This window comes from Lemur catta, chromosome 1, assembly GCF_020740605.2.
Source record: "Lemur catta isolate mLemCat1 chromosome 1, mLemCat1.pri, whole genome shotgun sequence".
Classification (NCBI taxonomy): domain Eukaryota; kingdom Metazoa; phylum Chordata; class Mammalia; order Primates; family Lemuridae; genus Lemur; species Lemur catta.
In genome coordinates, this window is record NC_059128.1 from 68831543 (window position 1) to 68843762 (window position 12220).

At 41.9% G+C, this 12220-nt stretch overlaps 1 protein-coding gene across 1 annotated transcript in view; it reads left to right on the plus strand.

The window, feature by feature from the left end:
* The first annotated feature begins 3257 nt into the window (after nucleotides 1-3257).
* The window catches only part of KATNBL1 (katanin regulatory subunit B1 like 1), a 46304-nt gene continuing 37341 nt past the window's right edge, over nucleotides 3258-12220 (plus strand). Inside the window, exon 1 of the mRNA XM_045527636.1 lies at nucleotides 3258-3402. The gene's annotated coding sequence lies outside the window, so the exon portion shown is untranslated. The remainder of the gene's footprint in view (nucleotides 3403-12220) is intronic.

Here is a 12220-nt window from a genome sequence, read left to right on the forward strand (position 1 = left end):
AAAAAAACCCAAACAAAATTGCTACTCCTGCCACCAAGCAGGGCATCCATACTGTAGCGGTGTTTGAAACAATCATGAATCCTGTAAACCAGGAGCAAGATTTGCTCATTTCCACTGCTGCTGCCTTATCTGAACTGTTTCCTACTGCTGTTATTTCCTTCCACAGCACAGGAAGGTGGGGGAGGGAGGATGTCAGTACTTAGGGAATGGGTGAGCTATTGCTGTCTTTTAAGTCCCTTCAAGCATTGTCCTCTATCAGGCCCAGCATCCGTCTGAATCAATGAGAATGACACACAGTGCAGTAAATGCTGTGGCTCCCTGAAGCTCCAGGCTGAACTACAGCACTGCTATAGCTAAGGTTCCCGCCATCAGTCCTCCTCCTTCCCTCCCTCTCTCTAGCCATCCTGCATCCTGGTGACAGACCCATCGTTCTAAAGTACTGACTTAACTCAGTCATTCCCCTGCTCAGCAGTCTTCGCTTTCTCCTCGCTGCCTCCAGACACCCTTGCTTGATAATTCCAGGTCTTCACAACCTGTCAGATGCCTACATACCTTTTCAGTCTGCTCTCCAGCTAATCTCCCAAGCTCTTCACTCCACTCAAATCAGGATAGACAGGTGTCCTGGAACTTCATTTTCACTCCCCCCTCTCTGTTTGGGACACCCCACCTGCCAAAATCCTCTCTGGCTTGTCAGGCCAAGCTCCACCCTTCCTCTCCTGCTCTGCCACCAAGAAGTGTACACAGGACTTTGCATGAGTGGGTGTTTATGGGTCTGGGTTACTCTATGTACTGTCCATGAATGATTCTGTATGTCTTAGAGAGGGGATTGTGAGGCAGGAAGGCTAACTCAGCTGCCTGTTCACTCAGAAGGAGGGAATTCGGGAATGGCCACAGGAGTAGACTCCCTGGGAGACTACCCACAGTGAAGGCTAACAGTAAACCACCTTTTTGTACACAGGCACTGGTATAGAGATTTTTTTTTAATGTGAGGGCTGTACTTTTTATTAAAAAACTAAACTTGCCAGGCACAGTGAGTGGCTCACACCTGTAATCCTAGCATTTTGGGAGGCTGAGGCAGGAGGATCACTTGAGCCCAGGAATTTGAGGTTGCAGTGAGCTATGATGATGCATGCCACTGCACTCTAGCCCTGGCAACAGAGTGAGACCCTATCTTTAAAAAAAAAACAACAACAAACTTTATTGAGCCCCAAGGGGAAAAAATTCAACTTTATTGATAGGAAAAGTATCAGTGAAGAAATTGACCTGCATTTTTCAATCACTAAAATGATGATTTGTATATATTCAACAGTAGTAATACAAAGGCAGTTTTATTTTTATGTTAAATTATAAGATCTGGGTGCCTGGGCTGCTCGTTGCTGGTATGAACTTTATAACCTGGGCTTGGAGATGAACCTGCCTGAGACCTTGTGCCCTAACAAGCTCCAAAAATGAGAACATTGAGGTTTTCCTCTGGCCTTCAGGCACCCAGAGGCCTTGTTTTATCTGAGATTCTTCTATGTTAACACAGCAGATTCCTTGAGTCCCAGGACTTGGGTACTTGTCTTACCCTATCATCCAGCCTCGCTTGAAAGTAGAGAATGTTTTACAATACTCTTTTTACCATCTTCTTCTGGTGAGGGACCAGCACAATGCATTTTGTATAGTGGGTCATCAAAAAATTCCTTTTTATGATGATGAAGAAATAAATGGCTTGAGAGAAAGTGACTTTACCCATGTGTGTTGAATTTTTATTTTCTTTAAAACAATCCACCTACTTAGTGGAAGTCATACTCAGGGAATGGTCTTCATTGCACACCCTTGGAACCCAGGGCTCCAGCTTCCTTTACTCACTTACCCAGCAGGACTCTCAACAGTTCTACCTGTTAGCAGGTGTGGCCCCATATATAGGCATGTACCTGCCTGTGCTTGGTACAATCTGAGAAGTTCTCATGGGCATTACTTATGCAAAACAGCCTAAAAATATTTCCCCACTGCCCTAAAGTGCTGCTTCAATTTTCACCATTACTTAATTTTTTGGATTAAGTAAGATTTTGTTACTAGAGAGGAAAAATACATTAAGTTTTAATCACCTAATGAGATCTTAGCTCTTATTAGTTTATCTAACAGGCTGTGACTTCTACAGCATGTAGGATACACCTTTTATCGTTGCACTCACTGCGGCGTATTAGCATGATCTCTTTTCCTGTTTGTCCAAGCCATTGTGAGCTACGTCAGGCTATTTCCAGCACTTGACACAATGTTTACCTGGCACATAATGAAGAAATTTTGTTGAGCCAAACTCAAGTAGCCTCTTAGGCAAGCCCTGTAGAGCTCTGAAAGGAGGGCTTTAAAAAGCAAGTCAAGGGATGTAGAATCTTTTGGTGAGGAAGTATTCCATCAAATGCACTAGTTGATTGCCTTCTGCAAGGAGTGAGAGGACCACCAAAGACAAACTTGCTCCTGTCACAGTTTGTTTAACCTTGACCAGTGGCTTACCTTTGAATATGGGTAGACTCTGGCTCCACTAAAATGAAGAGAATTGCTCTCAGTAATTAAAAGTACATGAGCGCCAGACTAACCGTCACCTCATACTCTAATTTAGTGTTCCCCATCCCGAAGAGACTGAACCTGCTTCCTGAGGACACGTTCTGCATCATGTACATTTCTTGTGTCCTTGAGAGTCTAGCACAAAGTTTGGTACATAAGAGGAATTAAAAAATAATAGCTAACAATTATGCAGTGCTTACCCCATGCCAGACACTCCTCTAAGCACCTTATATGTTTGAATTCATTTAATCCTCACAAGAACACTAAGAGGCAGATGCTATTGTTACTACCCCCATTTTTCAGATGAGAAAAGCAAAGCACAGGAGATTATGTGACTTGCCGAAACTCACATAATTACAGAGTCCACGCTTTTAAATACTATGCCTTGGTATATTTAAATGGAAGTGAATGAATAAATCTCTCCCCGAACCATATTTTTATAACAGATTATTTGCACCTCCTGGTACAATTCTTAGGCACGGGCTGCCCCACTAGCCCATCCCTAGTGCAGCGTCATCCCTTGACTTTTAGCCGCCCTCAGTTCTGGCCGCAGTATTTCTTGACGCGCCTTAGCAAGGCTACCGTGCGTGCCTCTACCTCTGGCCACCAGGGGGCACTGTAAGCCACACGTCCTATTCTCCCTCCGAGCGTTCGCGACACGAGAGGGGCGGGGCGAGCGCTGGGCGGAGCCACGAGGCGACCACAGCGGTAGCTATCCCGGCGGGCCGCGCGCGCGGCTGTGTTTGAATGGCCCTGAGTGGGGCCCGGCCTGGGAGCCGAGGGACGCTCTAGGCTGCCGGCGCGGTTCGTCAGCGCCAGCGCTGGGCTGAGGCGCCGCGGTACCATGAGGCGCCGGTAAGTGACGGCCGAGCCGGTGCGAGCCCCGGGCCCGCCGCTGCCCTCCCGTGCCAGGGCTTCACCAGCCCGGCCTGGCCGCGCCCTGGGCCCACCTGCAGGCCCCGCGGCGGCTTCCGCTCGGTCGGGCCCGCGGCGGGGCTGCGGGGGTCGCGGGGCCGCCGGGGTGGCGGGGCTGGGCGGCGAGGCGGGTGGAGCCCCCGGCTCTCCGCGGAGTCCTTCAGCCGGCTGCGGAGAGGAGGGTCGGGCAGCGGCGCTGGAGGCCTCCGGATGCATGGGTTGGAGGGGCCTTGGCGGGAGAGGCGTGGACAGAGCCTGCTGTCACTTACTTATCTGCGGGTGGAGCCGACATCTGCACTGGGGAAGGGGAAGGACAGAACTCTGAGAGGCGAGCTGTTTGGAGGACAGGTTTTCCCGAGAGCCGCCTGGGCCTGACTGTGGCATTTCCTTATTTTCTGACGCGTCCTTGGTTCCCTGACAGATGAGCTTTTGTTTCGCTGGACAAAAACTTGACATAACTGCATAAGAATTGCTGATTGCAACTTTAAAAAACCTCATTGTATTTTCTGAAAAGTTGTTCTGTAACAGTACCTAGGCTTTTACTACTCTCTTAAATTGGCTTAAATATGGAGATAACAAAGAGTTGATTTGTTTTCTTTTGGCTTATAGAGTTCCTTGAAAACAGAAGTATCTATGTCAGTTTGTTTGCAGATTTAAAAAAATGTAAGAGAAATTAGTTCTGTAATAATCACCAGTTCAGAATTTGCAAGAATTCTGAGAAACTGGTCCACCTAATAGCTTAAACTTGTGTAAAATGGTTAACCCGTTTTTTTCTTTGAAACCAGCTTCAGACGTGAATTAGTACTTTACCCACTGAGGCTTTTACTTGGCTAATAACTAACATTAGCTAATAATAATATTAGCCATTGTAAAAATAATGATGGCCAAGTTTTATTTTGTGCATTCTATGTGCTAAGCACTGTATTAAGAGCTTTGCTTTGGGACAGATATTATCCCCATTTTGACAGTGAGGAAACTGAGTCACAGGGAAGTTAAGTACTGTAACTTTACCAAACAAGGTTACACAGCTAGTATCAATGAAACCCAAGCAGGCTGGCTCCATGCTTTTAACTATGCTACTCTACTGCCTCCTTTATATGTGGCTCTTTAGTTTACAAAGTGCTTTCGTTTCACTTTACTTCAGCTTTGGAGATATATGTGTTAATGTGCCTTGTGTTCACATATGTTCATTCACAGACCATTCATTCAAATTCCTTGCTCTTATTGACTATACCTAAGTTTTGTGCCTGAGCAAAAAAAAAAATCCATTGACTATTTTAAGATAAATGGAGTTTATAAGGTCCCTGTGTGTGTGTGTGTGTGTGTGTGTGTGTGTGTGTGTATGTATGTATTTATTTATTTTTGAGACAGGGTTTCTGTGGCCTAGGCTAGAGTACGGTGGTGTGTGGTCATAGCTCACTGCAACCTCAAATTCCAGGGCTGGGCTCAAGGGATCCTCAATCCTCTTGCCTCTGCCTTCCAAGTAGCTGGGACTACAGGCCCATGCCACCATGCCCTGCTGATTTTTCTTCTCTTTTTTTGAGACTGAGTCTCGCTCTGTCTCCCAGGCTAGAGTGCAGTGGTGTCATCATAGCTTACTGCAACCTCAAACTCCTGGGCTCAAGCCATTCTCCTGCCTCAGCCTCCCAAGTAGCTGGGACTACAGGGGCTTACCACCATGCCTAGCTTATTTTTTATTTTCCATTTCCTATTTTCTTGCTCAGGTTCATCTTGAACTCCTGACCTCAACCTCCTGCCTCAGCCTCCCAGAGTGCTAGGATTACAGGCGTGAGCCACTGAGCCTGGCCATGATTTTTGTATGTTTTTGTAGAGACAGGGTCTTGCTGTCTTGCTCAGGCTAGTCTCCAACTCCTTGCCTCAAGTGATCCTTCTGCCTCCACTTCCCAAAGTGCTGGGGTCACAGGCATGAGCCACTGCACCAGGCCATAATTTATATTTTTAATTCCTTTGTATCATTTCCTGAAAGTGTTAGTGTCAGCAACCTATGTATTACTTTAAAATAAACCATCATACATTAATGTTTTCATTCTTAAAACTTACTGAGTGGTTACTCTGTATTTTAAGCTTCATGACAAGAAATAAAGTTCAAAAACAAAATCACTTCATAAGAAATTGGGAGTTTACACTTATTTATTGCAGAGCTTTTGAATTTTGTTCATCAGTTATCAAACTTTTGATTGTCTCTAAGCCCAGCATAGTGGTAGATCCAATTGGCTATACAAGAGAAATATGTCTGAGCCGCCAACTTTAGAAAGGTTAGTCTAGTTTGGGATATGAGATGAACAACAACAAAAATCTATATGATACTCTTCATTAGTACAGTGGATGAATGTTGAACTGAACTGAGTAAAGCTTCTGCAAAGAACCAACAACGGAAGGATTTATGTAGGCATTGAATAGAAGGGTGGGTAGGGAATGTTAGTGAGGGAACTGTGTTCAAAGACTTGGAATTGGGAATAAAAATGATTTTTCTAGGGGAATAGTAAGTCTGGTCTATTTAGAAAGTTCCTGTTGAGAAAAATAAGATTATGTGGGGCAAGACTGTGAGGAGTGTTGTATAAGAGACATATGTCAGAGGGGTTTAGATTTGTTGTATATGTATATGAGCAGAGAGCAAGATATGATTTTGGAAGTTTAAAAACTTTTCTGTCAGTGCTTTTCAACTGGAGCAATTTTGCCCCCCAGGGGACATTTGGCAATGTCATACTGTGGAGGAGGGGTGAAACATCCTACAATAGGACGGTCCCTCCGTAAGAAATAGTTACCGCAAATGTCAGTGGTGCTGAGGTTCAGAAACCCCGTTTTAAGTTGATTGTTTATGTGGCCAGCCTCTGCTTGCATGTTCTATAGATACATATGAATGATGAATTTTAGGAGCATGAGTACAAGCGATATTAAAATTGGGAAGACGCTGGCTCAGATACCTCAGGGAGGCTGTTGTTGGAGTCCTCTGGGAGGGGAGAGGCTATGGGAGATAGATGGGAGCAAGGAGAATGCACAAGGAATGATAAATGAGACAATTACTTAAGTAACTTTTCTTCTAAGTTTAAAAATAATACATGTTCATCGTAGGAAATTGAGGAATGTAGAGAAAGCGTGTGTGGGGGGGGGAATCACTTGTAAAACCCCCCAAGCAGAACAACTGTTAATATTTTAATGTGATTTCTTCCAAGTCCTTTTTTATGCTGACAACCATTTTCCTTTTTATAAAACTGGGATTATACAGTTTTCTCCTTGTGAATTTTTTTCCCTTGAATCAGCACATCACATGTATTTTCTATTCTTTGAAAAATTTTTTTAATGGTTGTAGCATTTGTTTTTTGTATGTGTTCTTTTGAAATTGGGAATTTTGCTTTGTATTCAAAAGAGACATTTTGAAAGAAGAAATATTAGAACGTGATGATTAACTATAGAGAACAATGTAAAAGTCTATGATATCTCTAAGGTTTTATACCTAGAAAGCTAAAAGAATGGTGGAACCACTAAAATAAGTTGGGATTCTCATAATTTTCATCTTAGGTATGTAAACTGCCATTACAGAGACACATAATGAGATTTTAATGAAGACCTTTGATGTCTGTCAATTTATATTCTTCCTAAAACTCGTAAAATTAATCTTTTTTTGTTTTACTTTATTTTTTGCACTAAGCTTATTTTTTAGTTATTTCTTAGCAAGGCCTTTCCCTTTCCCCTCTTTTGGAAAGATTAAAAAAAATTTTTTTTTATTAAAATACTAAATAAGGCTTAAGTTTGTTGATCATAAATCTTCATTTTGAAAGATTAAAGGGCTAGTTTTAGTCTTTTAAATGTATAGATTGCTAAGGTTTTACAAGCAAGAAGTGAGTATAACTTTTCTTTTGGGGGAGTAGGAACTATCTTTAAAAATGCTTGTCCAGTAACAGGATGCATCGTAACATCACACCAGTTAATATTACATTGATGTTTTACCAATCATTATACTTGTTGATCTATATCAGTTAATTTGGTGCTTTCTGGAAAATGTATTTAGGAAAGTAAATTTTAAAAAAACCAAAACACTAAACTTAATACAAATGGTACTTTTACTAGGACATACATTTTTCAAATTGGATAGGATATAATTTGACTTTTCTTTGCCAGGTTCAAACGCTATGCTTACTATATCTTGCTCATTTCAAAGTATTTCTTTACTAACAGCTTATGTCCATTAATTTTGGAGACATTTGTATTAAATGTACCATCCTTGTTCTTGTGGCATGGTGAAAGCGGAAATAGGAGAAAGGGTACTCTGAAAGGCTGGAAGGTCCCCCTATTTGACTTCCCTGTAACCACCTCTCTCTCCTTCAGCTTTACACATTGCCTGCAATTCTTTTTGCCTTGAACGAGTCACCCAGAAGCCTACCACTTATGTATGAGTCATGAGATGCTCTTTCTAGCATGTTCTCTTCTCACTGGTATAATCTTTTTTTTTTTTTTTCTTTTTTTTGAGACAAGAGTCTCACTCTTGCCCGGGCTAGAGTGAGTGCTGTGGCATCAGCCTAGCTCACAGCAACCTCAAACTCCTGGGCTCAAGTGATCCTTCTGCCCCAGCCTCCCGAGTAGCTGGGACTACAGGCATGCACCACCATGCCCGGCTAATTTTTTCTGTATATATTTTTAGCTGTCCATATAATCTTTGTATTTTTAGTAGAAACGGGGTCTCGCTCTTGCTCAGGCTGGTCTCGAACTCCTGACCTCGAGTGATCCTCCCGCCTCGGCCTCCCAGAGTGCTAGGATTACAGGCATGAGCCACCGCGTCTGGCCTAAGACACGCATCTTGGTGTTATGGTGGGAAAGGCACTATTACTGGAAGTCACAGCTCTAAGCCTGGCTCTCCTATTATTAATAATTGACTGTTCTTAGGCAAGTCACTTAATCTCATCTGTAAATTGAAATTGTCTCCAGGGTCATTTCCAACTCTGAGAATCTGTGAAGTAGTTACTTTTCATTAGGAGACCTCTGGGGAGGAGGGGAGACCTCTGGGGACAATATTCGTCTTTTACATCTTAGTGTGAATTAATCATAAATGATTTCTTCTAAAGGCATTTTAAAAGACTACTCCCATATAATAGGATTTGGGAAAGAATCTTAGAATGGAATTTAAATGCCACTAGAATATAAGCTTCAGGAGGGTAGGAACTTTTTTGTTTTTTTGTCCACTGATCTTTCCCCAGTACCTAAAATGGTAATTAGCCTGTAACATGTACTTAATATTTGTTAAATATGTGAAGAAATGAAGGAATGGGTTGTTGTTGGGGATAGACAAACTTGTTGGAATATTACACAAATGCTCTGAGTACCTCAAAAGAATTCAAAATACAAACCAACCAGAGTATAACCCATTTTTACAATATAAAATGTCTCCTAGTGACAGTAAAGCATCCATTGTTCACTTGGTTGCTTTCATAACTATTAAGCAATTACTGCCCAGACTGCCCTTCCTACTCACAAAGTGTAGTTTTGTCCATCACCAGATCTTACTTTAATGCCAGCTTGATGTTTCAGTGTACCTTTTATTCTTATTTGCAAAAATGTATGCCATAGCCATTCCCTATGCCACTTAATATCATCAATAATGATATGTTTGCTGTTGTGGCAAAGATAAAGCATACACATTGATTAAAATTTGGCCTCTCATCCATAGAGGGTTCATAGCACAGCGGTTGAAAACTAGCTCTCTTGGCCTTCTTGTTGCAGTTACCCTAATTTCACAACTGCCATATAAATCATCTTCAAGAATAGTTTTCATCATATGACTCCTATGCAGAGTTTCTCAGTAAGTCTGTTTTGTCCACAAGATCAAGTCCAAATTTCTGATCCAGTATTCAGGGACTTCTGCATTTTAACCAATCTACCTTTCCACTCTATTCCTCTATGGTGGCCTGGGTTCAATAATTACTTAATTATTGAATAGTTGGAATAGAAAATAAGGAAACAAAAAGTAGTTGTTCTCACCTAGAAATTATGTTTACAGATGAAGAAAAGCTGGCAGATTATTTCTCAGGAAGCCTGTGTAGCGTGACATTTCATTATTTGAGTGAATTATCAGTTTACTAAAAAATAGCATTAGGGGCAGGAATCCTTAAAAGTTCATATAAAGTTTTTTCTCTCCTTGTTGACAGGCCTGTTTGGAAACTAAATAATATAGTCAGCCCTCTGTATCTTCGAGTAACCTATGCAGAACCCATGAATATGGATGGCTGACTTGGCGACAGGAACAACCACAGATTTTGGTGTCTGTGGGGGTCCTGGAACCAGTCCCCTTTGGATACCAACAGAGGACTGTAATCAGAAGGAAATTAAGTATGTGTATTTAGTGGCATCAGTTTGCATTGTAATGGGGATGACTAAATCATTCTGTGTCTACAACGTTGCTTGGGTGGTTTATCAATTTAGGTGGACTAGGTTATTTTGCAGTAATAACCCTCAAATTTCAGTGGCTTAGCATAACAAAGGTTTATTTCTCCTCAATTCATGTTACATGTGAGTTGTCTGGGGGCTTTGCTTTATGATGTCCTTGCTGTGGAATGTGGACAGCAAGACTCTTAACTTTCTGGCCTATTCCTGGTTACCATGATAGAGGTGAGGTAATGGGAGTGAATCACACAAACTGACTCTAATGGCTTCTGTTTATATTGATAGTTCATTGGCCAGAGCAAGTCATATGGCCATGCCAATTTCAAGATGAAGCGGAAGTATAAACTTATCACATATCTGAAAGGAGAACTGGAATATCATGGCACAGTTTTAGTGCTTACCATAGTTGGGCATCCTCACATTGACATTTTTTAATATTTTGTAACTATTCTCTCCTGGCTGACCATTATCTTTGACGTAGTCTTTCTTTAGATATGTTTCTTCATTCAGCAGCTATTAAGCATCGCTTATATGCCAAATAATTTTACCTATTCTAGGTACAATGGACGTAGTTCCTGCTCTCATGGAGCTCACAGTCAAGTAAGAGGCGTGGGCAATAAGTGCATAAGCTAGTTTCCGATAGTGATAAGTACTGTGGGGGGGGGAATATAAGATACTGCTGTAGAGGATGATTGGAGGTGAGGGTGGAGTTACTTTTGATTGAGTGGTTAGTATGTGGGAAGAATATTTTAAGCAGAAAGTGGCTTGGCCACAAAATAGAAATAAGTTTGGAGTATTTAAGGACAGAAGGCTAGTGTGGCTGGAGAATTTAGGAAGCAGATATAGTCTAAGAGTTGGTAGTTTGGTCTAAAGTAGTGGTAATGGAAATGAAGAGAAATGGACAATTTGGGAACATATTATAAAGGCAGAGTCAATGAATTGAATGTAGAGAATTGAGGAAAAGTGAAATCAAGGATGAATCCTTTGGAGCTTGAGAAACTGAGAGGATGATGGTTCTATTTACTAAGTTAGTGACAGTTGAGAGGAGCAGTTTTGAGAGGGTACATATTAAGGGTTCTATTTTCAGTATGTTAAGGTGAAAGGATAGATGACTTAGACATCCATGTAGAATTAACTAGGAGGCAGTTGGAGATATGAGTCCAGAATTGAGAGATTTTTTAAAACAAAGTTCTTTGTTGTTTTTTTCAGAGACAGGGTCTTGCTCTGTCACACAGTCTGGTGCATAGCTCACTGTAACCATGAAACTCCTGGGCTCAAGTGATCCTCCCACCTTAGCTTCTGGAGTAGCTAGGACTACAGGTGTGTGCCACCACACCTGGCTAATTTTTAAAATTTTTGTAGAGATGGGGTGTCATTGTGTTACCCAGTCTGATGTCAAACTCTGGCCTCAAAAGATCCTCGTGGCTTGGCCTCCCAAATTTCTGAGATTATAGGAGTGAGCCAACACACCCAGCCAAAAAATGAAGTTAATATGTTAGGTCTTGTTACAGTTAAGTCTTAGACCTAGGAGTCATATCTCCTTAAGTCAGTGTGTGATTCCTCTGCTGGGGAAGGAAGGGTCCCCTAAGAGAAAGGGGGCATTTTCAAACTTCAGTATATGTTCTGATTTTAGCCCGGGAGATATGGTGGTGACCAGCCACTGTAAACGATAGGGATGTACTACAGTCTTCACAAGTGTTGGAACATAAGGGTTAAGAACCATTATGTTATAAAAGCTTGTATAAATAGCATCATCTTTTGTTGATTTCTTAGTTTAATTCTCAAAGGGCGATCTACCCTTTTTTTTTGAAGCTCCTAGGGCATACTTTACCCTATTGACTTCTGGTATTGCAGAAATTAGGCACAAGTATTATAGGGTAGTGACCTTAGTCCAAATCATGAAGATTGAGGGTTTTTTTCTTTTTTTGGAGACAGAGCCTTGCTCTGTTGCTCTGGGTAGAGTAGCGCAGAGGCATCATCATAGGTCACTGCAACCTCAAAATTCTGGGCTCAGGTGATCCTCTTGCCACATCCTCCCAAGTAGGTGTGACTACAGGCACACGCCAGGATGCCTGGCTAATTTTTCTATTTTATGTAGAGACAGAGTCTCACTCTTGTTCAGGCTGGTCTCCAACTCTTGAGCTCAAGAGATCCTTCCGCCTCGGCCACCCAGAGTGCTAAGGATTACAGGTGTGAGCCACCTGACCCAGCCAAAATTGAGTTTTTAAATTAGTTTATATTACCTTGTCCATTTGAGAGTTGAATACTATTTTATTGGTATATCCTTTTATACACAGTCTATCTTAAAAGCATCAGAAATACCTTTAGTAGGTAATCAAGGGCTCTAAAAAGATCTTTGGAG